Below are 27,387 nucleotides of genomic sequence, written 5' to 3' on the forward strand. Positions count from 1 at the left end.
AACAAAAAAAGAATGCCAAATTTAAACGAACTCAAAATCTACGAGATTGGCGATCTTTCACAGAAGCTCGACTTCGATGTGACATGCTTATAATACTCGTAGTTTCCACAACGAAACTTTGTCTAGAAATCTGGTAGGGAATCCAAAGTGGTTCTGGTCGTATGTAAAGTATGCTAGAGGCACGACACAATCATTGCCTTCCCTCCAGGACAGCAATGTAAATACTATCGATGACAACACTGCTAAAGCCGGCATGGGTGGCCGAGAGGTTCTAGGAGCTACAGTCTGGAACCGCGCGACCGCTACGGTCGCAGGTTCGAATCCTGCCTCGGGCATGGATGTGTGTGATGCCCTTAGGTTAGTTAGGTTTAAGTAGTTCTAAGTTCTAGGGGACTAATGACCTCAGAAGTTAAGTTACATAGTGCTCAGAGCCATGTGAACTATTTTTGAATACTGCTAAAGCAGAGTTCCTAAACACAGGCTTCCGAAACTCTTTCACCAAAGGAGACGAAGCATTTATTCCAGAATTTGAATCAAGAACAGCTGCCAACATGAGTAACTTAGGGGTGGATATTCTCAGATTAGTAAAACAACCCAAATCACTTAATAAAAGCAAGTCTTCTAGTCCACCTGTTATACCAGTTAGCTTCCTTTCGGAGTACGCCGATCTAATAGCTCTGAACTTAACAATCGTATACAACCGCTCTTTCGACGAAAGACCTGCACCCAAAGATTGAAAAGTTTCATAGGTCACACCATTATTCAAGAGAGGCAATAGGAGTAATCCACTAAATTGTTGGTCGATATCATTAATGTCTTCATGCAGCAGGATTTTGAAACATATATTGTATTCGAACAAAATGAATTACCTCTTTTTTTATCCGATTTTGTTCGTTACTGGTCGTTGTATTTGTCCGGGGCAGACGTCCCACAGCGCTTTGTTAAGATCATCGTAGATCCATTGACACAGTTTTTTATTACACAGGATAGCTGCCCCTCTTTTTTCCCATAGAGTTCGTTGCGTTTGGTCTGGGCGGACGTCACAATAAATCCGTTCAGATTGATCGTTGATTCCTTGACTGAGTTTTTTCATTACAGAGAGCACGCTGCCGTCTGATCGAACACGCAGAGTTACCGTGCCGGCATTTCAGATTGATTTCGTATTTCTAGATTTCCAGAAGGCTTTTCACACCGTAGCTCACAAGAACCTTGTTATCAAATTGCAGCTGGTCTCGGTGGTCTCGCGGTTCTAGGCGCGCAGTCCGGAACCGTGCGACTGCTACGGTCGCAGGTTCGAATCCTGCCTCGGGCATGGATGTGTGTGATGTCCTTAGGTTAGTTAGGTTTAAGTAGTTTTAAGTTCTAGGGGACTAATGACCACAGCAGTTGAGTCCCATAGTGCTCAGAGCCATTTGAACCATCAAATTGCATGCCTATGGAATATCGTCTGTTATGCGACTGGATTCGTAATTTCCTGTCAGTGAGGTCTCAGTTCGTAATAACTGACGGAAAGTTATCCAGTAAAACAAAAGCAATTTCTGTCGTTTCCCAAAGTAGTGTTACAGGGCCTTTGATATTCCTTAGCTATATAAACGATTTAGGAGATAAACTGAGCAACCGTTTTAGATTATTTGCAGATGATGCTGTCATTTATCATCTAGAAAATCATTAGAAGACCAAATTCAATTGCAAAAAGATTTAGATAAGATGCATATATAGTGCAAAAATTCGCAGTTGGCCCTAAATAATGAAACGTGTGATGATGTTTGGTTTGTGGGTCACTCAACTGCACGGTTATCGGCGCCCGTACAAATTCCCAAACTTTGCTGAATCCAATCGCCTCACTTTCATGAACGATGATGAAATAATGAGGACAACGAAAACAACCAGTCATCTCAAGGCAGGTGAAAATCCCTGGCCCCGCCAGGAATCGAACCCTGGATCCCGTGCTCGGGAAGAGAGAAAAGTCTGGGGTTATCCACATGAGTGCTAAATGGTTAAACTTCGGTTACACGCTAAATCAGTCAAATATAAAGGCCGTAAATTCAACAAAATATCTAGGAATTTCAATCACGAACAACTTAAATTGGTAAGAACACCTAGAAAATGCTACAGGGAAGGCGAATCAAAGAGAGAATTGTATTGGCAGAACAATTAGCAAGTGTAATTGAACTGTTAAAGAGACTGCCTACACCACGCTTGCACTTTCTCTTTTGAAGAAGAGCTGCGCGGTGTGAGACCATTACCTGAGAGGATCAACGGAGTAAATCGAGAAAGTTCAAAGATGGGCAGCACACTTAATACTATCGAGAAACAGGGGAGAGAGTGTCACGGACGTGGTACGGAATTTTGAGTGGACATCATTAAAACGAAGGCTTTTTTTTTTCGTTGCGGCGGGATCTTCTCACGAACCCTCTGTCACCCACTTTCTCCACCCAATGTGAAAATATTTTGTTGAGGGCTACCTACACAGGGAGAAATTATCATCATAATAAAATAAGTGGAGTCAGAGCTCGCACGGAATGATGTAGGTGTTCCTTTTTTCCTCGCGCTGTTCTAGAATGGAATAATAGAGAATTAGTACGAAGATGGATCGAAGAACCCTCTACTAGGCGTTTAAGTGTGATTTGCGCAGTAAACACGTAGATGTAGAAGATAATGGCCATTCTCAATTCGTGAGAGTTTCTACTGCTTGTCTCCGTGGTTGCTAAACTCTACCTTGGCCAGCAAGGTAGCCGGGACACTCCCGAGCTGAGAACGTCACGATATCCATCAGGAGGACACCCAACAATTCTATCAGCTGGGCCAAAGCTTTATGGACGGGCTTAATTTCTGAAGTTTTTTCTCTTAAATAAATTATCCAATATTTTAGAGATTGTAATCATTTGTTTGTCTCTGCATGTACAACACATTTACCGATTTCCGCCCCATCAGGATGATTCCTTCGTATTGCGTCTTTTCTTTTCGTCTTAAGACTGTACGCTAACAGTTGACTTATTCAAAAAATACAGTAGACTTTTTAAGTATGCTGTTGGGCTGCTATGAGTTCACTTTTTTCATCAGTATCAGCTGGCATTTTTTAAATGTAGCTTTTCCAATGAAAACCATTAGATACTTGGGAACTGAATCCATCTTGCTGACTCCGCCATATAGGTGAAATGTTTGTCGTGCGGCCAAACAGGGAAAAACTGCAAAAACTCCAGAATTTTCTGAACAGCACTCACCCGAAAACCAGCTTCACTTGGACAGTGAGTCGGCTTCCTATTGTCAGATGTGTTGGTCTACAGCACCTAACAATACTCCCGGACACAGAGTTTATACGAAGCCTGCCAACACAAACAGGTATTCGCTCACAGTTTTGCAAATGGTCAAATGTGTGTGAAACCTTATGGGACTTAACTGCTAAGGTCATCAGTCCCTAAACTCACACACTACTTAACCAAAATTATCGTAAGGACAAACACAAACAGCCATGCCCGAGGGAGGACTCGAACCTCCGCCGGGACCACCCTCACAGTCCATGACTGCAGCGCCCCCTAGACCGCTCGGCTAATCCCGCGCGGCACTCCTAGCTTTGCACCATCGCCTACCACAGAAGAGAGTCGCTCTGAACACACTGTATTCGCGTGCATTCTGCGTCAGTGACAGTAATAGTAACTCTTGATACTGCTGCTCTCAGAATATTGAATTTCCTAACGATTTCAGTGACGGAATGCCCCACGCATCTAGCTGCAACTTCCATTCCACGTTCAAAGTCTGTTAATTCCCGTCATGCAGCCGAAATCACGTTGACAACCCTTTTACTTGACTCACCTGAATACAAACGATAGCTCCGATAATGCATTTCCCTTTTATACCTTGCGTACGCAATTCCATCGTCATCCGTATTTGTGTAAATCGATATTCCATCACATTTATTACCTCAGTGCTAAGCGTCGTAATGGAAGAGCTTTTTTTAACACTAAGTGTTATTCGAGCATAGTTAGTGGAGGCTGTAAGCAAATGTTACGTGGCAAACAACTGCCCTCGGGCCGTGTCGTGAGGACAGGAGGGACCCCCGTATGTCTTCCGTTGATGTATGCTCAGGCGGCACGAATTCCTGTGCACATCCCGCCATTCGTCTCGCGTTATCACGCCCCTTCCAGGCGTCATAGCAGCCACCGTTTTGCTTCAGTAATGGCTTCCGTCGTCCCCCGTATTCTGGGAAGATGGAAGGCCGCAACAGCTGCGCGCATTTCTCACTTGTTATCAACGGATGAATACGTATTACGTTGACCATAACCAAATTTAATTAGCTGCTTCATTTGTTCAGTAATTACGCGCCTGAGGGTTTGGCTCTAACAAATAAAAGGGTAAATTCGGATACATGGCCTGGAAATTTTACTGCTAATAAAGATGCTTAAAAATGTGAGGAAGGTGCCATTTAATACCTAGTTATAGCTCTATCTTAGAAACTTGTCGAACTGGCGCCGTGGTGTATCTCCCAAGGACGGTGAGTCTTTTACCTTTATTTTTTAAAAAAAAGTATTTGACAGTGCGTGACATGGCATGGAAAGCCACTGAATTAGGAGAGTAATAGTATGGTATTCTGCTTTACAGCAGGTCTTGTCATGCGTTAAGCCTCTTCCACTTTCGTCTGTTCATAGCCAGTCTTTTCATTTCTCAATAGTTCGCCCCCGGTAGCTCAGTGGTGAGCGCGACAGAATTTCAATCCCACGGGCCCGGGTACGATTCCCAGCTGGGTTGGAGATTTTCTCGCTCAGGGACTGGGTGTTGTGTTGTCCTAACCATCATCATTTCATCCCAATCGACGCGCAAGTCGCCGAAGTGGCGTCAAATCGAAAGACTTGCACTCGGCGAACGGTCTACCCGATGGGAGGCTCTAGTCACAAGACATTTACATTTTTGTTTCTGAATATTTCGTCCTTTGATATTGTCCAGCATTTGGTATCTTCTTTCTCCTCTTCCCCTTTTTCCCTCCACCATTCCTTTTGATCGCCGTGATGACTGGGTGTTGTGTGATGTGCTTAGGTTAGTTAGGTTTTAAGTAGTTCTAAGTTCTAGGGGACTGATGACCATAGATGTTAAGTCCAATAGTGCTCAGAGCCATTTGAACCTTTTTTTTTTTTTTCGCGCGGGATTAGTCATGGACTGTGCGGCTGGTCCCGGCGGAGGTTCGAGTCCTCCCTCGGGCATTGGTGTCTGTGTTTGTCCTTAGGATAATATAGTTAAGTAGTGTGTAAGCTTAGGGACTGATGACCCTAGCAGTTAAGTCCCATAAGATTTCACACACATTTGAGGACATTCCTTTCGTTCCTTCCTTCAATAAACAGTCCCTCCTCAAACAATGGCGAATCCAGTTCCGTGTTCTTTTTATGATGACTTAGGAGAAAAGCTGAATACATTTTCATTCCATACCTAAAGCGTAGGAAGGGGGATATGTTATGGTTCCATTGCTTTTCTTAATGCGAGAGGGCATTCCGAAAGCAAGTTTCATCCTTTTTGTTAACACGGAAACTTTATTCCCAAGAACAGATACACCATGGCATCACGAACTACACGCCTTTAACTATTTTTCGACATAGTCGCCACCAAAATTAAGTCATTTGTCGTGGCCTGCTGTCAGTTTGAAGAAACTACTCTGGTAAATCTGTCCTGTCGTGCAAGGAACTGTCGCTCACCCTGCTCCATCTCAGCATTGCTTTCGAAGTGACGTCCCGAGAGTGCAGCTTTCAGTGCAGGGAACAGGTAAATTTCCATTGGGGCAAGATCGGGGCAGAAGGCCGAGTGGTCCAATCCCTCTCATCCAAAGCGACTAGTATGACCCTGTTTCGATCACCCGGCCTGCAGCCCCAATCTTGAACCACCGGACTTTCACCTGTTCCCTTCATTGAAACACGTGCTCTCCCGACTTCAATTACAAACCATCGCTGAGGTGCAACAGGCTGTGACATTCCTTGCATCGCATGACACTGAGTTTTATTAGAGTGATTCCTTCAAAGAGACTGCACAGTACGACAGATGTTTCAATGTATATGGCGACTATGTCGAAAAATAGTGCAAGGTGTATAGTTCATTGTGCCATGGTGTATTCGTTTTTGCGTGTAATTTTCAGTGTAAAAACCATGACGGAACATACTTTCGAAACGTCCCTCACATTTATCAATGATGACCGGTGATCACGTGGTGGTCTAGCGGTTCTAGGCGCTCAGTCCGGAACCGCGCGACTGCTACGGTCGCAAGTTCGAATCCTGCCTCGGGCATGGATGTGTGTGATGTCCTTAGGTTAGATAGGTTTAATTATTTCTAAGTTCTAGGCGACTGATGACCTCAGAAGTTAAGTCCCATAGTGCTCAGAGCCATTTGAACCATTTTCGAACCGGTGATCAAAAATTCCGAAATCAACTAATGACACTGCCGACCGGAGGGGCCGTGCGGTTCTAGGCGCTACAGTCTGGAACCGAGCGACCGCTCCGGTCGCAGGTCCGAATCCTGCCTCGGGCATGGATGTATGTGATGTCCTTAGGTTAGATAGGTTTAATTAGTTCTAAGTTCTAGGCGACTGATGACCTCAGAAGTTAAGTCGCATAGTGCTCAGAGCCATTTTACTAATGACACTGACATTGAGCATGATGTGGAAAGTAATAGATCCGATGTAGAAAACAGGTTCGTGGGTAATATTAAGTCACGGCTTGCGGGAAACAGATTGAAGATTAACTGCAAGGAAACACAATACGCGTAGTTTCTTATACAGGACACTCATGAAAGCGAAATGTGGTAAAAAGGCGATATATAATCATTAACGACAAATCCTTATAACAGGTGGTAGATGAAAAGCTCCTTTGGAAGTACCATGTCCAGGACCATGAACAGACAATAAGTACTGCTCTCTTTACCGCAAGATCAGTCTTCACTGTCACTGACACTGAAGCGCCAAAGTTGTTTACTTTGCATACTTTCTTTCTCTCCTATCTTATAATATCATATTTTGGGGTTGGTGCAAGTATATGCATTCAAAAAACCATTCTGAGCGCAAAGAAGGGCTGTCAGAATAATCTGCAGTGTCCATTTGTGAACTTCGTACTGGAAATTTTTCAAGTGCCTCCGAGTTCTGACTCTGCAATCACTGTACATATACTTCCTCATAGCATTTGTGGTTAATAACATAGACTCATTCAAAAGGAAATGCTACATTCACTTCGGGAACACCAAACACAAAAACTATCCCTCACTGTTTACAGTTCTTTAGCCATTGTACAGCAAGTATGGTGCAACCTGCAGCTTTATTTTTAAATTAGCTTCGAGCAGAAGAAAAATTTGGGGGATGCACCTAATATTTTCTAATGTAAGTTGAAAGAATATGTTGTAAAACAGTCCCTTTAATTCGCTACAGGATTTTCTTGCAACAGTTTACAGTCTTGCACTGTAACGATGTACTTTTTGTATATATGAAGGGGTTCAATAAGTAATGCAATGCAATTTTTTTCTTTGTCAGTTTTGGTTGAAAAGACTGTGGAACTTGTTATGGGCCATCGTGGAACATTCCCGCTTGAGCCCCTATAGTTTCATGAAGTTCCGATAAGTGTTGACCCTATATGTAGCCTTCAAAATGGCGTCCGTAACGGATGTGCGTTCCAAGCTGAGAATTGTCATTAGGTTTCTACTGGTGGAAAAACACAGAATTGTAGATATTTATAGGCCCTTGCATAATGTCTACGAAGATCTGGCAGTGAACAAAAACACGGTGAGCCTTTGGGCGAGGCGTCTGTGGTGATTGCAACAAGATCGCACAAACCTTTCCGATCTCGTGCATGTCGGCCTCTCATATACAGCTGTGACTCTTGCAATGTTGGAACGCGCAGACACACTCATTCGAGGTGATCAACGATCACAATCAAACACATCACTGCACAACTGGACGTCCCTGTTGGTAGTGCAGGTACACTCTCCACCACTTGGGGTATTCAAAGATGTGTTCCTGTAGAGTGTACCATCCTAGCATACAGGCCCTCCCAGTAACGTGACGTAAAGCCGTCACACTGAACGGAGATTGTGTTGGAAAAGGGATTTTGTAGACAAAAGAGTGGGGAATAATATGGTGTTTGGAGTCCTGACTAGAATCAACCTCGTTCCAGAGAAAAAGTGTTGCATTACTTAATTAACACACCTCGTACTAATTGTAAACCTTTTGCATTTTTACCGTTTTTTTGGTTCTCAAATTGTCCTGTCAGCTTTCTGTGAATTTCTTACTGCCTGGTTTTGTCGTAAAGTAGCATTGGCTCACATGGCCCCATTAATACCTAATGAATATGTTCAGCCAGTTATATGGCTCGCTTTAGGTAAGTGGAGGGGACATTTCTCGAAAGAGACCGCGGTTAATATCCTGTATCGTCCCTCTCCTTGCGATGCTAATACTCTGTCTCACATGTCTTTGACATCGTGTGGTAGTTAAACACCTATCTTCCTGCTTCTTCTGCATTCTACGGTGATATAATGTACAACTCTGTTGTTATACTCATTACTGTATAAGGAGTCAGTGTAGAACATTCTAGCTTCTTGTCTTATCAACGCTCAACTGGCGATAGCTTGTCACTGTGTTCCTCTGTTTATAGATGCTTCAGATACATAACTACTATGTGGATGAGTGTGAGGTGTCCATGCAGAAGTGTTGTGTATATGTTGTTCAAAATGGTTCAAATGGCTCTGAGCACTATGGGACTTAACTTCTGAGGTCATCAGTCCCCTAGGACTAAGAACTACTTAAACCTAAGTAACCTAAGGACATCACACACACCCATGCCCGAAGCAGGATTCGAGCCTGCGACCGTAGCGGTCCCGCGGTTCCGCGGTTCCAGACTGTAGCGCCTAGAACCGCTCGGCCAGCTCGGCCGGCGTATATGTTGTTGATGATGACCATACACATCCTACTCTCTAAGACTAAAATCAAATGAGCCCTCGAACTTTACGTCAGTTCACTTGTTTTGACGTTTTTGGAGAACAAAGTTCTCATCTATAAAAATGATCATGGATTCCGCAAACAGGGTTCTTTCGAAACCCACATCGCTCTGTTCCTCCATGAGATACATAGCGCTCTAGAAAATGGCGCTCAGGTTGATGCAGTGTTCCTTCACTTCAGGTAGGCATTTGACAGCATCCTGCAACGTCTTTAGTGAAAAAAAAGATCATCTTACCGAGTATTGGATCACATTTACGAATGCATACAACGGTTACTTACAGACAGAATTAATCACGTCGGCCTTAACGGAACAAAATCGATAGATGCAAAGGTAATTTCCAGAGTAACCCAAGGAAGTGCTCGAACGGGAAGACTTAGGTGTTCCTTTTTCCCACGCGCCATTCGAAACTGGAATGGTAGATAAGTAGAATGAAAATGGTTCGATCAACCCTCTGCCAGGCACTTACGTGTGAATTGCAGAGTAACCATGTAGATGTAGATGTAGATGAGTGCGATAGGACCGCTACTGTTTACATTCTAGGCCTTTATGAATGATCTAATACGACGTGTCGTAAACTCGAAGACTGTTCGCAGATGGTGCAGTTGTTTATAGGAAAGTAGCAATGCGAGAAGACAATATCGATTTTCAGAATGGCCTGCAGAAGATTGAAGGTTCTGGCATTTGACCCTGAACGGAAATAAATGTAACACATTGGGCATGGTAGGAAAATGAATCCTCTACTGTACAACTACACTATTGATAACAAATTGCTGGAAACACTGTGTAACATAAAACATCTAGCAGTAAATATCTAAATAATACAAATGGTAGGAAAAGAAGGCGCCAGACAGATTCATAAGAAAAATATTGAATACATGTCATTCATTCACGACGGAAGTGACTTACAAGGTGCTTGTTCGACCCATCCTTGAGTACTGTACACAGTCAGGGATCCTTATTAGACAGGACTGATAGAAAAGATAGATGAAATCCAACGTAGTGCAGCGCGCGTTTCGTCACGGGGTCATTTAGTCGACGTGAAGGCGTTACAGAGACTCTCAGCAGACCCTATTGGCAGACGGTACAAGAGGCGCGTTGTGCATCACGGAGAGGTTTACTATTGAAATTTTCAGACAGCACTTTCCAGGAAGAGTCGCACGCGCTATTCGCGAATGAAAGGGGAAGGTAGGTTTAGTCAGCGTTACCAGAAGTATCCTCCGAAACTTGTTGAGTATGATGTACACGCGGTGATTTGACCATATATGTTTAATATGCCTCGCTAAATAAAGTATGTGGAGAGCTTCCAGATTTGTCTCAAGACAGAGGTGCAGTGTCTGGTAATGACACCTTGAGTACCGAGCGAGGTGGCATTGAGGCAGAGAGGATTTCGGGCACCCGTCCGACAAACCTGATATATATTTTTATTGTTATTCCCCTAAATCGAAGACGCCGGCCGCGGTGACCAAGAGGTTCTAGGCGCTGCAGTCCGGAACCGCGCGACTGCTACGGTCGCAAGTTCGAATCCTGCGTCGGGTATGAATGTGTGTGATGTCCTTAGGTTAGTTAGGTTTAAGTAGTTCTAAGTTCTAGGGGACTGATGACCCCAGATGTTAAGTCTCATAGTGCTCAGAGCCATTTGAACCTAAATCGAAGAGATCAATTGTCGCTGATTCCAGTGTGCTCAAGATTTCTCGTCTGTTCTGACATCCTGAATGCTCTACAATTTGTTCAACGCTTGTAACCATCAGATAAAGCAGTTCAGAAGATAAAGAACGCTTTACTCCGCCTTCAAAGGTGTGGGGAGGAGGTTTTATTCTACTGATTACCAGGCCACATTGTAATTCAGCGAAATGAAGCGGAGACTTGGGGAAGGGGAGGGAGGGGTTGGAGGGAGCGTAGTGATAATCCAATGATTCAATGTGCCATCCCCTTGATGCTATCACATCGCCATCGAGGTACAGGGTCGGGCGTGGATGGGAGGAACAGTGGCAAGAGTGGTAGGATATTACAGACAATAAGATGCACTAGCGAAGTCAAAACTCAGTCAACATCATTCCAGCCACAAAGACGAAATTAGGTCCTTCTCACTCGTCTTCACACAGGACACAGAAATATTACTTATGTCTTTTTGCTTCAACGAGAGGACTCTCCTTTATGTGGAGTAAAAGTTCAACGTATTTTTTTTAATCCGACCCGCGAAAGAAATTCGTGGGTGAGAGAAGGAGGTGGTCGCATATGCTGTGTCTGTGACGCATTTGTGTATATTCACCATCCTGTTTCCGCATTTTTCCACTTTGGCTTCCGTGTACTACAGCCGACATATGTTAAGTTCGATTACACTTTTAAACCTTTTTAAAATAAACAAAGAAATGATGGCTTAATTTATTTAGTGTTGCAGAAACAAGCCCATGGCTGAGGGCAGAACCACACAATAACACTGGGTTTGGTTCGGTGTATTTGGGGACGGTGGGGTGAGTGGACTGCTGTAGCCTGTTGTGGGGTTGTGTACCACTCCCGGTTATGGCGGGGATGAAGCGTCTCCGTCGTTTCTAGATCCCCATTTCCATACAATACAATACAAATTTAAGATTCTGTAAAATGCCCGACTTGTACCTTAGATTTACTGTGGAGGAATTTCCAATGTGTCAACAGAGTGGCTGGCTCATGCAGTTGCTCTGGGAGTGATGCTGTGTCCTTATTTTAGTCAAATCTTCATTTCATCAATGCTATAAAACTTTTAGCAGATTGACCAAACTTACAGTCTTCTGTAATTTGAGTCACTGTGTGAATATGTGGATTGGCCTCAATGAGAATAAGAAAGGTGGAGTGTTTTTATTTTACATTTTTTCAGTTTTTAGTATTTTAAACGTATTCATCTCTAATTTGTCAAGGTCGCTGGCAATCGTGCTGTTGATTCCCCTTACACAACAAACACAACCTAATGTTGCATGCTTCTTTACAACTGTACACCTCGTTTCTTCTGCTTGACCGCTAAATACTGGTGTTTTTCTCTAGCAGGATTCGATCCAGCTCCAGCCAGGCGTAGAGTCATCGTACTGGAGCACACCGTCACCCAACTTCAGCTGCAGAGGAGGGTGAGTAAGATTATAATCAAAATTATTCAAATAACAAACAAGTGGAATATTTTAGGAAAGGTAACGACACTAATCTCATGGAAAAACATATAGTCTCCATACTCGCAGAATGACGGCCAACAGACATGTATTATCAATTTTGTGGACACCGTGAACTTCGGACACGATCAAACTGTTCGCTGCCATCGACGGAAGGCAAATTTTCATGTCTCCAGTACATCATGTTAATTACGTCTAATTGAACAGTTAATTGTGCATGTGATTGAACATCTGCCCTCAAAAGACTCGCCGACCACATATACTGCTCTCCACAAATCGAGACTGCTGACCTTCCCGTGGAACTACGGATGATCTCCGTTGAAGTAATAGCGTATGTAAGCTTCAGTGCCGGATCGTAGACCTGTTGTCAATGATGTAAGGCACTACCCCTCGTGACGATGAGTGCCGTCTCAAAGCTGTGAGCCAATGGAAAAAAGATTATGTGAATAAGATGACGTTGATCGTGCATTATAATGCTTAAAGTACAAATTGCTCACAGCGTGATTTTAGTGCTATTCTGTTGTTGTGTCTAGCGGTAACTTTACAAAGGACACTAATAATATTTCAGGATCTTCAGCATCCATTAAGATTATTAATTCTGTAGTCAGTTTATCCAATGTATCGAAGGGATTTCACGGAATACTGCCAGGCATCCAGTGCTATGAGCACCGATATTTCGGCTGTATGTATGTCCAGATACTTTCAACGTGACTCGAAGTACTGTACCGCATGCTGTATTCCAGAAATCTCGTCGAATATTAACGCTGTTTTAGGACTCTGTGAGGTACGTGGATCATCTTCGGAAGTAGCCATAATACACTGAAGGCTAGTTGTGAAGCGTTTTGGCTATACGCTGTGCAATGAGTACAAGTGCAGATACCTCTGTTAATGACTGAGGACGTTTTACTGAACAACATTACATCAGTATTTACATCATCTGCAGACAAATAATTACATGTGGCAAGAGCAAGGCATTAATGTTTATTTTTCTTGGGCAGCAGGTCAGTTATTAAGGTGTGGACAGGCGGACTGTTTGACGCAGAGAAGGAACAACTAACACACTGATGTGTGTACATATTAAGGAACAACATACAAAAGTATTTGCACTTATACCAGTTACAGCCTGTATCTGCCTGGCTAACAGCGCAGTCTAACAGGGAGCTCTCTGGGCGGGAAGGCGTGCCGGTCCCCTGCATGAATCTGCACAGCATATTAGTGTCGAGGTCCCGTGCGCCGGCCAGCCCGTGGATGATTTATAAAGTGGTTTTCCATCTACCTCGGCTAATGCGGGCTGGGGGTCAAACCACACAAAAGTTCTGGGTTCAGCGTGGGCCGCCGGTGGCGTGGGTGGACTGCTGTGGCCTGTTGTGGGGTTGTGAACCACTGAGGGCTATGGCGGGACGAAGCCTCTCTGCCTTTTCCATGTCCCCGGTGTAATACATAAATACCTACATACACCCTGTATAACGCTGCATACTGTGTCTCAAAACTAGTTTTACAAATTTTTGGGGACAAGTTCCTTACACCAACACAAGAAAATAAATCTAGTAAACAAAGATATCAGCTCTAAAATCTGTATGAGCTATGAGCACTTGTTCATTTTCGATGCTGTGAAACAGATCTCTTCTATTGCAAGGTCTTTACTTTCAAAATTTTGTCAGGAAATAGTATGGCCAGAGACAAGAAACAAGTATCCAAAAAACATACAAACTCTGGATTCCTCCTAGTGAGATGTATCCTGGTGCTGATGATGTACGATGGGTTGCTCTTTTAAGTGGAATATTTTCTGGGCCAATTTTATGTTGCCCACCCTGTATACAGAGTGTCCCAGGACAAACGGTCGATTTTTAAGAATATGACAGGAACGATCATTCAATGCAAAACCAATCTAGTCAACATGAGTTCTAAAACGCATACTTTAAGAGATACGAGGACTTGTTCAATAGATGCGTTTCACAGTTGCGAAAATAGACAATTGCTCATAGCCCTTAAGATATGCTATTTAGAGCGTGTTTACTGGACATATTTTTATTGTTTTGGTCCGTACAACCATCTCTCAAAATATGGGAAGGAAAGAGCTTGCAGTAGAAAAGATAAGTTTCACAGTGCCGAAGATGAAGACGTGCTCATAGTTCTTAAGGTATTTATTTTAGAGCCCATGTTTAGTAGACGTTTATTTCTTGTTTTGGTGTAAGGAACCTATCTCAGAAGTTTCTAAAAGTATTTCTGTACAGTTTCTGTTTGTCAATTTACGCTTTCTAATCAGACATTTCACTTGCAACAACTAGAAGTTCATATTTTACCGGATTCGTGCAAGCAGTTATTTCGGGAGTGCTACACGTATACAGGGCTCGAAGAGAACATCGTGTATCGATCCGTAAAATTAACGAGTCGTGTTAAGAAACACGTAGCATTGTAATGACAGAAAACATTTTCATGAAAGTAACAAATTCATCTATCTAAACGATATTTTCTTCTATTTCTGTTGATTGCCCTCGCAAAGTTTGGTCAACTCTTAATCGCATAAGAACCAACTGTGGGAGATGCGCCGACTCCTTACACAGATGGGGTAAACTTCCTTCGGCCGCTTGCGACTGTGGCGCTGAGAGACAGACGGTCAAACACATCGTGCAGGATGCCCAGTAAGGGCACATGAGGATGACTCACAGGATTTCCTAATGGCGGCCCAAGAGGCAATCGACTATATATTATCTAAGCTGTACGTTTGTTTGTGATTGCTCTTCTGTGACTGTAAATTTACAATTGGTGGTGTCCTTATATACAAACGGTTATTTATTGTTCTGTTTATAAATATGTGACTTTTTTAAAAATCGTGTTGCTTCTGTAATTTTTACTGTGATGTTATGAGCCATACGCTAAATAAATAAATAATTTTCTCCTGTTGTACAGGAAGTTGTCACTGTACCTCTAGGAAATGCGTGCCTTGTCCGGCAAGGAAAGAAATCAGAATCAAGTGAATGAATATAGTGATTCAGACGATGATTTCTTTCATTGTACTAAAAGTGGTCACGGTTTTGCTTAACAGTAATACGTCCTGTCTTCAATAACGAGGTGGCGTTGAGCTTAATCCTATCGGAGAAAAGCCACCCATGAAGCCCGAGGCTCTGCTTGCTTTCCACCTACTTTCCTCTGATCCCCTGATTTCCGTATTCCTTCTCCAAGCGTGAGACCGTCTGGTTGTGGGCAGAAACTACTTTCACGTTGTAACCGCAGCTGCGTGCGCTGAATAAAGAAACGCCAGAGTAACGGTAGAAGTTAAAACGGCTTCAGATGTCAATTTTACTCCGAGAGGAATGCGAAGAGATATCGTATTTACCGTTTTTTTTAAATATCTAAATTTTCTGATCATCCAGTCAAGTCTATAATTCTTAAGACTCTGACCGAGCAACCTGTCGACCTATAAATAGGACAGGTTTTGTGAAATATGTAGGTTTGGGACAGAATGGGTGCTATGTTCAGTAGTTATTTGGCTTATGTCATTAGACACACGTCAGTTAGCAGCAACATTATCACCAGTCTCCTACTCGTTAACAGATATGAAAGGCGGAAACAGTACGCCAGACCAGGATGGAACCTGGAGTCTGACTTATTAGAGATACGCTGTACCACCAGAACAATCCGAGCATACCTTACAGCTGTCAGTGCTGTTCTATTACAAGTTTTGGCTACTAGTGCTGTTACATATGCCACGGAGGGACCAGTGATATGATAGATGGGAGAACGTGAAGTTGTCACCAATAGTAGGCTGAAGTTTTAATTTAGAACTCAACATTAAGCTTGGTAAAAGCCGTTCTGTGCCTCTTACTCTAACACAGAGATGTTGATTCCACAGTAAACTCCGTGAAGTTTTATTTTCGTTTCCGTTTATACGCGAATTTGAAGTGATCGTGTGGAACTAGAGACGACTTTCTGTACTTTGTCAACAAAATAATTAACAACGGCAGATGAAAAGAGGATATAAAATGTAGAGAGGCGATAAAAATAACTTAGTTTCGGGAACAATGAATAAATTAACATCAAATACAAACTTAAATGTGTGAATGTTTTTTCACACTCTTGACACTGTGGATCTCGGAATATCGAATTCCGCACGACTCTGTCGTGAGACCTACTCCATCTCGTCTATGCCATCTGTACGTCCGTTGGTCGGGATACTAAAAATCATTAGAACAATTTTTTGTCGAAACGATTTCGAACGCACCAGTTTACAGGGCACGTATACATGATTAATTTTAGTGCATGTCTACATGCTGGCGATTTACAAGCTCCTAAATGGTACATTGTCAAAATTTAACAATAACGAACGTATTATTTTCTGTCATACTTTTTGAATTATAAATCCCCCACCGGGAATAGGCTGTGTTTTGGTTTAAGAGAACATTCACGAAACTGCATTTAAAATTATCTGTTTTACAGCCACCAGCTTTAAATACAATTTCGTTTATGAAACACAAGAAGGTGTCGAGAATAAATGATTTTAAGTCAGATTTAAAACTTGCTTTACTATCAATCAGATATTTTATGTTATTGGAATAATGATCAAAAAGTTTTATTGATACATACTGAATTCCTTCTTGACAAAATGAATTCTTTAATAATGGGTAGTAAGGTCATTTTTTCGTCTAGTGTCGCAAGTGTGGACATCACTATTTTCCTGTAATTGGTATAGATCATTTTGATGAAGTTCGTTAACGAACATATTTATGGTGAAGGTGGCGTTACAATACCTTATTCCTTAAAGACACACATGCAAGATTACAGTGGGTGATCACTGAATTGTACTGTTACTGGTAGCTTTCGTACTGTCAATATTTCGTCTCTAAGTGGTGAGCTAACCCAGAACATTATTCCGTAGAAATTATTGAGGCATCGGTTCTAGGCGCTACAGTCTGGAACCGCGCGACGCTACGGTCGCAGGTTCGAATCCTGCCTGTGGCATGGATGTGTGTGATGTCCTTGTGTTAGTTAGGTTTGAGTAGTTCTAAGTTCTAGGGGACTGATGACCACAGCAGTTGAGTCCCATAGTGCTCAGAGCCATTTGAACCATTTTGAAATTATTGAGTGAAAGTATGAAAAATATGTTAGAAGCTTGAGTCTTTGGTCTCCAAGCCTAGCTGTAATACGAAGGGCAAAAGTAATTGAACTTTGTCCGTTTGAACGGCTCAGTAACATGTTTGTCCAGTTCAAATTTTCATAAAAACATGCACTCAAAAACTTGGAACATTTTGCCCTGTTTAGTGATCCCAGCTCATCTGCTACGTCAGTTGTTGGTATGATACCTTTTGCTGTATAAAACTACGTACAGTGTGTTTTAAGGGAGGGTCCATTGTTCCATTACCAGAGAACCATTCAGAAATTTTATGAAAAACGTCATTAATAATTTATTTTCCGTTCCTTTCTCTGTGATGGGATTTATTACAGAACTGGCATCGTCTGCAGAAAGTGCATATTCCGCTTAATGAGTGTTTACTGAAGGAATATACCTAAGAAATAGGAGTGGAATCAAAATTGAACCATTTGCAACTCTCCTCGTTTCACACGCTTTCACACGGAGGAATCCACCAAGTGGATTCCTGCAGAGGCTTTTTTTTTATCTCCAGAAAAGTCATCATTATGACGTCACTACCGAACCGGCATTTGCGTAGTTCTGAGAATCTTTTCTGTGATTCTTCTGGAACAACCTGCACTTTTTTTTTACAATCATATGGCACACATCGTTGATCCAGAGACCTACGATCAGCTATTGCTACAAGAAGGATCAGCTCTTATTCGATATGCAATGTAACGGACACCGAGCCAAATTACCTTTCCCCTTGCGATTTGAGCTGACTCTGTTATTTCCATATAACGCAACTGAAACTAGGAAGTGCCAAGGGAGTTGTTTCGGTGAAGGAGTACTCTAAGACAGAAATCTATCGTTTCGGCCTTCTTTTGTTAATGTACATTCATAATTAACAATGATTTCGTTCTCTGTAATTTTTTCAACGCTTTTGGTAACAGCATCGCTACCAAGAAACTTAAACTCAGAGAGAAGAAAAAAATGGTTCAAATGGTTCTGAGCACTATGGGACTCAACTGCTGTGGTCATCGGTCCCCTAGAATTTAGAACTACTTAAACCTAACTAACCTAAGGACATCACACACATCCATGCCCGAGGCAGGATTCGAACCTGCGACCGTAGCAGCAGCGCGGCTCCTGACTGGAGCGTCTAGAACCGCACGGCCACCGCGGCCGGCTCAGAGAGAAGCGACATAAACCAAATGTGCTTATAGACCACACACGTGGCAAAAAAACAAAATTAATGTTAAACCTGTTAGCTGCGTAATTTTGTATGGATTAATGTTAAAGTATAGTGGCATAGTAACCTTTAGAACCGTAGTTATCACGTCGCGCGATGCACAGACTGTAAGAATGGAAAAGTCTATATCATTTCATTGAATATATAAACTATGAAAATTGTAGGTGATTACCCACAAGATTACATTCCGGAAAATAACACGCTGTTTATTTTATATACATTAATACTTTTAATAAATGAGAGAGAAATGATTTATAAAAATAGCTAATTTCATTTCAGTTGACACGTTTTTTAGAAATTTAACTGGATAACTTAGGTTGACAACAGTGTTTTAAGTTGTTTACTGCCAGTTATTCACTGTGTCCAGGCGTCAATTAATTTCTCTGCATGCAACTTTAATTTTTAGATTCTAATGAAATTCTTGGTGCGTGGTGTTTCTAACACAAAGATCTTACTATACATTTAGATTGGAAACAATTGTCTGACGTGGACTGAAACGTCATGCACAGAAATTGGCTGCGTTATTAACATTTAACGCCACTGGTTTTATTTTTGCGTTTTTGGTTTAAATTTAATAACAAAAATATATTTATCACGATATCCGCTCGTATATACTTTCGAGGTGGTTTCTGAAGAGTTAAGTTACTTACATAGTATCTGCAAATACACGTATCAACAAACAAAACTTCATTCTAAATCTGCGACAGCAACCCTATGTATCTATCGCCAGTCTGCGATTACAAAGCTTACATAGTTCTGTATAACATTTGTGATATATATGTTTGTCTAAGTGGTAGGATTTTTCATATTTTATTGCGTAAATACGTATACTGACAACGCGATGTTTTCCAGAATATATATTTTTCGGACTTCCGCAGGACGCAGAGCTCTTCTCGTCGTGTGAAGTAATGCGATTTCTGTTGTTTTCAGACATGATTGACACAAGATATATTTTCTGCTGTCAGCACAGCGACACGTGCTTGATAGATTTATTTTGCGTCGTCAACGTGATGGGATATCGGAAAATATATGTTCAATAAATGACATCGAGAAAATTACCTGCGTCTATCATTTCATACTCGTATCGTTTTGAAGAAGAAAAATATCTTCCCATTTATGAAGATAAAATTTTTAGATACAATTTTTCCTTCGTGGAAATAAAATACCAACTAGACACACTATTTAGATCCGACTTAAATATTATAAATCTTTTTCTTTGTAACATCCCAGCTATCGGTATATTAATTTTATTCTCAGTTAGCGTATGACACAAAAAATAATGCCAAAGGAGGACACAAAATAATCAGGTCAATATTTGCCTAAAATTAAACTATAATTAAAAATTAATAATGGTTTTCATTATTGTTTGCATTACAGAGTATTCAGTCACGTCAGGTGAGACTTGGCTGAGATCATTTTGCTCGCACAATTAATTCCTGATTGGAAGCTAAAAAGCAATACTGTCGATAGTCAGACTCCTGGTTTCACAGTCATAGAGGCAAAACTAACTTTGTAGGGACTTGAGGTAGGTATATGAAATCTGAATTCCCCTACTGGGATGTGTGGTAGCTACCTTAACTTCATATGGGGCTATTCAAAAAGAAGGAACAGATTTCAGACATTTACTTATTTACTTCTTTCAAACTACAAGAGATAGAAACACAATTCCAATGTTCCTGGAAAGAAAACAGTACAAATTTTTCTGCATTAAACGGGGAGATCATGTGCTACACGACTAATATCAAAACGGTGGCTCATTTTCTGCCATATACAAAGCAGATGAGCTATCGCTATCGAACGCACAAATTAAACAGTGCGATGTCGCAGACTTTCAGGAGTGTCAGTCATAGATGAGTAAACACGATGTCTTTTACCTAACCACACAGATAAAATTCATAGGGTACGAGATCAGAAGACCTGATTCTCTTCCAATCCAATGTCCCAGACCTCACACCTTGCGACCCTTATCTGTCTGGTTACGTACAGGATCGTGTTTAAACCCCCACCAAGACTGACACTGGCAGAGCTTTGTTGAAGTTGTGAGTTGTGAGACCTGGTGTCACGAAAACAAGTTCAAATCGTAGATTTTCTTAATTCCAGGAACACAAAACGTAACTGATACAAAAGTGTTTAATAAAGGACTTACAGTAATGATTATAATAAAAAGATCTTTTCATTGTAATCCATATTTTATTCTCCTTTAATGAACATATCAGTCTACATGTACAAGCTGCTAGCTATGGCGATTATACAATGTAATATAACATAATAAAAAATGATTTAATTCATAGAACCAAGGACGTCCACTTTCAAACTACAAGAGATAGAAACACAATTCCAATGTTCCTGGAAAGAAAACAGTACAAATTTTTCTGCATTAAACGTGGAGATCATGTGCTACACGACTAATATCAAAACGGTATACTCTGCCACGGCTGAAACAGGAAAGACATTACATGAATTCGCTGTGGCCTGCAGAGAGAAAAATTAGATGAACGCCGAAAATAGTTGAAATTTGGCAGCGATAAAAGACAGAGTTTGTACACAGCGTATGAAAAACACTCGCCGAACTCCCGCAGTTCCAACCGCTACCACACAGTTGCCAAGCGGCTGGCGTGTAGAAGCAAATTGCGAAATGACTGTGAATTGTATAATATATGGAGTGTTGAGGCACATTCAAAGCACAATTGAGGTCGTATTACGGAGTTTACTGTTCCGGTGTAAGTTATATCAGCAATAAAAAATATCCCCAAGAGTGTAAAAAACGTGCTTAGTTTGGAACGTATAAAAATGGGTATGAAATCCGCAAAGAAACTTGTGAAACGAAGTGCAATCGGAGCAAAACATCAGCATTCATAAAGTTCGTGCCAAGCACCCAGGTATGTATACTTGTAAACAGTTCCTTTTGAACTTAAACACATCAAGTCACAATTCATTTCCTGTCTTTAACTATTTTCGATGATGCGGTTACAACTCTGCTACTGTCAACTCTTTATATTACAATGCACTGCAACTTCTTATTATATGTTGGCATTAAAAGGAGACGGGACATTTCTTTCATACACGTTTTCCTTTTCGTATTGGATAAGTCACCAATACGTTTAGTGATTGGGAAATATGGAAGTAACACCATTAACAGTTCTCCGTTTATGTCTTCCCATTCTTTTGTTACTAGACACCAGCTGCGTGGAGCACTAGCAACTCTTCAGGTGTAAAAACTTTTTACAGCTGAAACGATGCTAGCGCTCCAAGCGGCTGGCGTGTAGGAACTTGACCCAAAAGGATTCATGTTGCATTTTTTTCCCCTATATACTTTCGTAACTGTTTGTCGTAGACTGGGGTATGTGTCCCTTTACTTGCGGTATATTCATTATTGTCTTTGGCCTCTACCAGATATGGTTTATTCATATCAACAATCGAGGTAAATAGGATACTAGAACTGAATGCCAAATCAAGACGGAAAAACTGTCATGCTGATCTCATAGCAAACAGACAAATCAGATGAGATATTATTATGAAAACCAACGATTGCTCCTAGGATTCCTTAACTCGTGAATTCGGTTTCATCAGTCTCAGTATAACAACTTAATGTTTATTGATAACTGGGTAAACTGTATGTGCTGTCGACAATGTGTTAATGTATTTTCATCTTCATCGCTCAAAAGATTTTTTGCTGGTGCACAGTTTGTAGTACAACATTGCGTTAATATTCTCTTTCTTTATGCTGCTGCTTGTGTTTTCTTATGGACTGTCTTTTCCATCAGCTGCAGGATGTTTATTGTGGTATTAATACCGTTTCTAATCTAACAGTTGTGTTAGTTATTCGTTGTAGAGTGTGAATCAGACGGAAGATCCAACCACCCTGAGCTGTAAGATGAGGATGCTTTTTAGTATGCCAAGTACAGAGGCTCTGATGGACAAAGGAGCTGTGGACCCATTTGGTAGGATATTGTAGATGCAGTTTCCAAGAACTTGTCCCATGGTCAGTGAGCCTGATGAGGGAATGGTCAGACTTGTCAGGTCGAGACCTGTGTTAATTTTTTTCCCGTAGTAACTCAACTTTGAAAAAAAGTCCGTTGACAAAATTTTAGTTACCGACATGAATTGTAATTTTGATGTATTACATTTTTCGACTGCTTTCTGCACTTGAAACTACCTGTTCCATAGACCTGAGTTCTGTCGCTTTGCTACGCCAACCCCACTTTGCACGAGGTGACGTGTGATGAGGGTACTGATTCGTCTACTGAAAGCGATCGAAAGCTAGGTAAATATTTGTACAGAAGGACGACTTGTGTTTTATCTATAACTTTCTTTCCAAACTGATATGTAGTATCCACATTAATTTCATTTCTTCTATTGCAAAAATATAAAATACTGATATACTTTTTCGAACGTACTGCACGTTTTTTGTACTCCATTAACATAAATAAGCATGACAATTGGCAGTCCTTTGAGTAAGATACAGACTTCGACGTTTTTACGTAAAACTGGACCACAGTTAGGAATGAATCCTGTCTATTCCTATATACAAAAATTGATGTGTGTGTGCATTTATGAACGTCCCACATCTCCACCTAAACCACTGGATCTATTTTAGTGAAATTTGGTACACATAGTACTTACTGTAAGGAAAGAAAACCTGTGAGGGTAAGCCACATCTAGCTCTAGGTTATGTGGGTGAAAGCATTTCGTAACACCTGACAAGTCTAAACACGCCCAGGGAGTAGATAACATTCCATTAGAACTGCTGATAGCCTTGGGAGAGCCAGCCACGACAGAACTCTACCATATGGTGAGCAAGACGCTTGAGACTGCCGAAATACCCTCAGACTTCAAGGGGAAAATAATAATTCCAAGCAAGTGCTGACAAGTGTGAAAATTACCGAAGAATCAGTTTAATGAGTCACGGTTGCAGAATACTAACACGAATTCCTTACAGGCGAATGGAAAAACTGATAGAAGCCGACGTCGGAGAAGATGAGTTTGGATTTCGTAGAAAGGCAAACCTACGTTTCTAGCATTTGTAGACTTAGTGAAATGATTTTGACAACGTTGACTGGAATAATCTCTCTCTAATTCTGAAGGTGGCAGGGATCAAATACAGGGAGCGAAAGGCTATTTACAATTTGTAGAGACACCAGATGGCAGTAATAAAGAGATGAGGGGCACGAAAGGGAGGCATTGGTTGAGAAGGGAGTAAGACCTTTTACAGTAAGTTCGTTGACAACAATCAGACACACGGTATTATAATAAATGTACAGCAGCTGATGCGCCTCAACGCCACTATATATTTCTGTAATACCGCCTGGCGGCAAAAATGTCTTCTTGTGTGTGTCAGTAGGCTGCGAATTTTTATTTCACATATAACTGGAAACGCCATATCAACGTGTAGCAATCCCTCTTGGGTGTTGTCTGTGGCGGGTGATTTCAATCACAGAGGAATGCTACAGCCACCCATTACTATATATTTTTATATTTGATTTTTGTAGATCTCTAATGATCGATAAATTCCGAAACGGGCAATATGAGCAATAAAGTAATCCCTTGCCTGACGTTTGCCTTTTACCACTGCGACCTAGTCAGCCTGAATGCAGAACTACTGATTACCTAGAATATAATTTTGCACAACGGATGTAATAACAGATAAGAGATATACAATATGCATCCATTCACTCCTCGAAATCGTAAATTGGCTTATCGAGTGAACACAACAGAAACAGCAGTAACTGCTAAATTTCTGAGACTCAGCTGCTTCACTCAGGGAGTGTCCTTTGTTTTCGTGTTTAGCGCTCTCGGTATTCTGCAGGAAATTTCCCTCCAGTTTCGCAGTTGTTGACGACGTCGGCGGGCACCGCCTCGCCGGCCTCTTGTAATGTCACGCCTGGGAGGGGGAAGCATCTGCCGGAGACGGCGGATCCCCGTCCCGCTCCCGCGACGTTTGCTTATTCACAAGTCTGGCACGTTTCCACCACCCCCTGCGCCGTCCTGTAATTGTGAGCGCTATTCGCCACGTAATCCTCGCCCCCGTAGTCGTAAACGACGCTGCCGCCAGCACTCGGAGGCGCACTTCTGGCGTGTTTACATGAATTCCGGCAGTCGCCAAGAGGAATGGGTGAGACGTCGAAGCGGAAGACGACACCAAGACAGTGTTCGTCTGAAACAAGGAAATCAAGAAACAGGAGGAGCGCTAAGTAGTTGAACAGCACTCTTGTATTTTCTTTGTGCGAGACATGATCTAGACTAAACATTTCTAGCTCGTTCAGAGAAAAAGGAATGTAAGTTAAATGTAATAAATCGCCCCATTTGGAAAAAGGAATACTGTAGTCTACGAGAATATCAAGGGTGATGAATCTTTCACGCTTACTGTTATCAGTCTTACAACATAAAAAAATTGATAACTGAGAATACCAAATAGCACGGCAAAAAATGTAATTAGAGGTAATGTCAGGCAAGATACTTTTGTTTGTTCATATCTATTTTTGCATAATACACTACAGGCCATTAAAATTGCTACACCAAGAAGAAACGCAGATGATAAACGCGTATTCACTGGACAAAATATTATACTAGAACTGACATGTGATTACGTTTTCACGCAATTTGGGTGCATAGATCCTCAGAAATCAGTACCCAGAACAACCACCTCTGGTCGTAAAAACGGCCTTGATCCGCCTGGGCATAGAATCAAACACAGCTGCCCACGCAGCTTCAACACGGTACCACAGTTCAAGTGTAGTGACTGGCGTATTGTGACGAGCCAGTTGATCGGCCACCATTGACCAGGCGTTTTAAATTGGTGAGCGATCTGGAGAATGTGGTGGTCAGGACAGCAGTCAAACAAAGGCTTGTACAGGACCTGCAACACGCGGTCGTGCATTATCCTGCTGAAATGTAGGGTTTCGCAGGGATCGAATGAAGGGTAAAGCCACGGGTCGTAACACATCTTAAATGTAACGTCCACTGTTCAAAGTGCCGTCAATGCGAACAAGAGGTCACCGAGACGTGTAACCAATGGCACCGCATATCATCACGCCGGGTGACACGCCAGTATGGCGATGACGAATACACGCTTCCAATGTGCGTTCATCGCGATGTCGCCAAACACGGATGCGACCATCATGATGCTGTAAACAGAACCTGAATTCATCCGAAAACATGACGTTTTGCCAATCGTGCACCCAGGTTCGTCGTTGAGTACGCCATCGCAGGCGCTTATGTTTGTGATGCAGCGTCAAGGGTAACCGCAGACATGGTCTTCGAGCTGACAGTCCATGCTGCTGCAAACGTCGTCGAACTGTTCGTGCAGATGGCTGTTGTCTTGCAAACGTCCTCATCTGTTGACTCAGGGATCGAGACGTGGCTGTACGATCCGTTACAGCCAAGCGGATAAGATGCCTGTCATCTCGACTGCTAGTGATACGAGGCTGTTGGGATCCAGCACGGCGTTCCGTATTAGCCTCCTGAACCCACCGATACCATATTCTGCTAACAGTCATTAGATCTCGACCAACGCGAGCAGCAATGTCGCGATACGATAAACTGCAATCGAGGTAGGCTACAGTCCGACCTTTATCAAAGTCGAAAACGTAATGGTACTCAATTTCTCCTCCTTACACGAGGCATCACAACAACGTTTCACCAGGCAACGCCGGTCAACTGCTGTTTGTGTATGAGAAATCGGTTGGGAACTTTCCTCATGTCAGTACATTGTGGGTGTCGCCACCGGCACCAACTTTTGTGTAAATGCTCTGAGAAGATTATCATCTGATGTTACAGCATCTTCTTCCTGTCGGTTAAATTTCGCGTCTGTAGCACGTCATCAACATGGTGTAGCAATTTTAATGGCAAGTTGTGTATATATAACAGAAATAATAAAAAATATTAACGATGGAAAGATAATATGTAATAGATTAGGTTTCGATATTTCACTGGTGTGCACGAAAGTAACTGTAACATAAAGTGTCACTGCCAAGTGACATAGCTCTACGAAACTTGGACCGTACATAAAAAGAACTGCTACAGTACAGTGTAGAAGGTAACTGAAAGAAATACGCATTGAAACGAAAAGAAATGACATTTTTATTGAAATATATTAATAACTGAAGGAAAAACGTAATTAGAGGAACAGAAATAATTTTATTAATATACATCAATTACACTGAAGTCACCGTGATTTATGATGCTCCCCTGGACATTACAAAACGCGGGACATGGCTGTTAATAAGACGTGTGATCACCACGGACTGCAGAGCATGCTCTGCAACGTTCTCTCATGCTACCCACAAGGTTGGTAAGGAGTCCTTGCGCTAGGGCGTTCCATTCCTCCACCAGCACTGTTGACAACCAATGGATGATCATTGGTGCATGTGGACGTGCTAAACTACGTCTTCCCAATGCCGCCCGCACGTGCTCAGTGGGAATTAAGTAGGAAACTGGCAGAAAAGTTATTTTGGCCGCCGGCCGTGGTAGCCGAACGGTTCTAGGCGCTTCAGTCTGGATCCCAGCGGTTGCTACGGTCGTAGGTTCGAATCCTGCCTCGGACATGGATGGGTGTGACGTCTCTAGGTTAGTTAGGTTTAGGTAGCTCTAAGTCTAGGGGACTGATGACCTCAGATATAAAGTCCCATAGTGCTTAGAGCCATTTGAACCATCCTTTTGGTCGAATATCCTCTCTAATGACAGAATGACAAGAGAACTAACACAAAAGGACAGTGATTGACTCAAAGGTTGTACCAGCAAAGATTGTGGGTACCTATGCGTGACGTCTCAATGACGTGATTGAGCCAGTTCCTATATATAAAAATGTCACCATAGAATCACTTAACATAGTACGCTCCGAACGCTGAGAAAGTCTCAAAGTTATCGTCTATACCTAGGGTGAGAAGTAAAGAGTGAACGCAGAGAATTAGTCCCATACGTAGTTGTTATCATACGTATTTCTGCTATAAGAGTTCAAAAGGCGCTGCAAAGATATTT

At 42.0% G+C, this 27,387-nt stretch overlaps 1 protein-coding gene across 5 annotated transcripts in view; it reads left to right on the top strand.

Moving 5' to 3' along the window:
* Window positions 1-27,387, top strand: part of LOC126284198 (aminopeptidase N-like) — a 1,000,437-nt gene that overhangs the window by 479,942 nt on the left and 493,108 nt on the right. For 3 of the 5 annotated variants that reach the window (XM_049982953.1, XM_049982955.1, XM_049982957.1), the window contains one exon: window positions 11,976-12,052. The gene's annotated coding sequence lies outside the window, so the exon portion shown is untranslated. Of the gene's footprint in view, window positions 1-11,972; window positions 12,053-27,387 lie in introns of all 5 variants that reach the window. The other 2 variants (XM_049982954.1, XM_049982956.1) reach the window with 1 other exon arrangement.

Source organism: Schistocerca gregaria, chromosome 8 (genome assembly GCF_023897955.1).
Source record: "Schistocerca gregaria isolate iqSchGreg1 chromosome 8, iqSchGreg1.2, whole genome shotgun sequence".
NCBI lineage: Eukaryota > Metazoa > Arthropoda > Insecta > Orthoptera > Acrididae > Schistocerca > Schistocerca gregaria.